Source organism: Octopus bimaculoides, chromosome 17, assembly GCF_001194135.2.
Source record: "Octopus bimaculoides isolate UCB-OBI-ISO-001 chromosome 17, ASM119413v2, whole genome shotgun sequence".
In the NCBI taxonomy this organism is placed as follows: domain Eukaryota; kingdom Metazoa; phylum Mollusca; class Cephalopoda; order Octopoda; family Octopodidae; genus Octopus; species Octopus bimaculoides.
In genome coordinates this window covers 50910402-50913512 of record NC_068997.1, presented here as the reverse complement: position 1 = coordinate 50913512, position 3111 = coordinate 50910402, and the positions used below count along the sequence as shown (strand labels likewise).

General features: G+C 37.1%; 1 protein-coding gene across 1 annotated transcript in view; it reads left to right on the top strand.

Moving 5' to 3' along the window:
* LOC106874793 (ras-GEF domain-containing family member 1B) overlaps nucleotides 1-3111 on the top strand; it is a 171474-nt gene that overhangs the window by 1164 nt on the left and 167199 nt on the right. The window lies entirely within an intron of this gene.

Here is a 3111-nt window from a genome sequence, read left to right as displayed (position 1 = left end):
GTGTATCAACACTGAAATTATTTGTTCGGCAATTTCCGTAAAATTTTTTTATTTCTTTAAATTTTTTGGGCTTAATCTCTTATGTTCAGGTATTTTTTGTGTATGCATGTATGTGTGTGTGTGTGTGTATGTGTGTGGGGGTGCAATGGCCCGGTGGTTAGGGCAGCGAACTCGCGGTCGTAGTAGGATCGCGGTTTCGATTCCCAGAGAGGGCGTTGTAAGTGTTTATGCAGCTAAAACACCTAAAGCTCCACGAGCGTATTTTGACGATACGGGTATGCTAGTATATAGATATTCTTAAAAAATGATAGATTCTAAAATTACATTAGATTTTCGTGGAAGTAATTGATAATTTCGAGAAGAATTATTATAATGATTTTTATTTGAGACTTCGAAAAATACACTATTAATAAATATTTCCCCTGTGTTCATAGATATTGCTGAGAGCCCCTTCAGTCATGAATGACCATGGGATTGCATCTAGAAAGTTACCCTCCGAGGCACAAGTCCGGGCAAGGTTGTTTATGGCAGACCAGCAGTCACCCATGCATAACGGCCTCCCCTCTCCACGCCGCCAGTGTTATCCAAGGAAAAGGCAAAGGGGCCGATACAGCTTGGCACCTGTGACGTCGCAACTCATTTCTACAGCTGAGTGAACTGGAGCAATGTGAAATAAAGTGTCTTGCTCAAGAACACAACACGCAGCCCGGTCAGGGATTCGAACTCACAACCTCACGGTCATAAGCTAGACGCTCTAACCACTGAGCCATGCGCCTTCACTCATAGATATTAGATTATCAATATTGCTACAGTCATAAATTTATAAGGAAGCTTAAATACTAAGAACATAATACGAAGGACAGGTAAAGTGACTTCCATTACCTCCTGTCATTGAGAATGAATCTCTGGAAAATAGAAAGGGTGCTGAAAAGTCCCTGATTTTGAGTAAAAGAAAATACAGGAGGGTCAGTTAATTATGATTTTATCCAGCATATTCCCTTCTCAGATTCACACACTTATTGCAGATTCCCTAGGCCCTGTAAAAGAACTCGGAAGGTTGGGTCTCCATCCCGGCTTTTCGCAACATCGTAAAGCCAGGAACTTTCCAACACCCTCTCGTATGGCATAGAAGAAATGGTTAGATGTTTTTGTTAAGAAGGAGATAAAAATGAAAGCGTTTATGAATGACGCAGTAAATAAATATATTAACAAAAGAACGGCATGAATAGAGTTTTAAGTTGAGCTATTTCAATAGTTAAGTTAGTATTAACCTATTTAATAGGCGAAGCATTAAATGGTTAACTAGAAATAAATAAAATGAATATGTTATGAGAGAGAGAGAGAAAGAGAGAGTTGGATGGGTGTATAAATGCATTGATAAGAAGAATTACTTTGGCACTCCGTCAGTTACGACGACGAAGGTTCCAGTTGATCCGATCAACGGAACAGCCTGCTCGTGAAATTAACGTGCAAGTGGCTTGAGCACTCCACAGACACGTGTACCTTTATCGGATCAACTGGAACCCTCGTCGTCGTAACCGACGGAGTGCCACCAGATCTGTGTTACTCACGTGACTCATCAAATCAACCTGAATAGTAATGTTAGCGTTTAATGGATAATCAAAGAATTTTCTAGATAAATTAACACACAAATGATAAAACCACGAACAAATGAGAAATTTCAACTTCTAGAAAAAAAAAATTAAAATTCTCTTCCATTAATTTTTTTTAATTTTTGCTTCATTAAGATCGTGACTTTCACGAGAAAAATTACACACAAAAAAAACAACCGAAAGAAGCAAATATTGTTGATATATTGTGTAAGAGAGAAAAACAATTTCCCAACGTTTTTTTTTTTATACATTATCGTTAGTAATTAATTTTTAATTAAATATTTTTTGTAGGAGTAAGGTGTAACTGTGTGGTAAGAAGCTTGCTTCCCAACCACATGGTTCCGGGTTCAGTCTTACTGCGTGGCACCTTGGGCAAGAGTCTTCTACTATAGCTTTGTGCCGATCAAAGCCTTATGACAGAAACTGAAAGAAGCCCATCGTGTATGCGTGTGTATATAAGCACGTGTGTGTGTGTGTGTGTGTGTGCGTGTCTTTGTGTCTAAGTTTGCTGTGTTTGTCCTTCACCATCGCTTGACAACCGGTGTCGGTGTGTTTACGTCTCCGTAACTTAGCGGTTGGGCAAAACAGAATGATAGAACAATTACCAGGTTTAAACTGAAAAATAAGCAACTACGGTCGATTTATTCGATTACAATTCTTCAAGGCCGTGCCCCAGCAAGGCCGCAGTTAAATGCCTGAAACAACTAAAAGATAATCGTTTTCTTTTTTTTTCTTTTTTTCTTTCTTTAATTTTTGCTTCATTAAGATTGTAACTTTCGCAAATAAACAACAACAAAAACAAGATCAACAAAAACAACAATAAAATAAACAACAACAACAACAACAAAATACACAAATCTTGTTGATACGTTGTCGAACAGAGAAAAAACAATTTCCCGCCGTTCATTATTATTATTATTATTATTATTATTATTATTATTATTATTATTATTATTGTTGTTGTTGTTGTTGTTGTTGTTGTTATTGTTAATTAGTTTTCAATTAAGCATCTTTTATATTTAATACATTGCAGTAAATAGTCTCACGGTTTAACGAATGTATTTTCTAATTGTTTTAGAAGCTATTTCTACCTTTTTCTTCTTTCCTTTTTTTCGTTTTTTCTTTTCCTTTTTCTGCCATTCATGAAGTGAAATCACGTTATTCTTTTACTTGTTTCAGTCATTTGACTGCGCCCATGCTGGAGCACCGGCTTTTGTCGAACAAATCGACCCCTGGACTAATTCTTTGTAAGCCTTGTACTTGTTCTATCGGTCACTATTTGCCGAACTGCTACGTTACGGGGACGTAAGAACACTAGCATCGGTTGTCAAGCGATGTTGGGGAGACAAACACAGACACACAAACAGATATATATATAGTGAGAATTTACAAAAAAAAAAAAAAGAGACGAATACGAGCGTGTAAACAAAAAAACACGTATTAGTTTAACGCTCGGGAAGTGAGAAAGTTTTTTACATTTCGAGCCTACGCTCTTCAA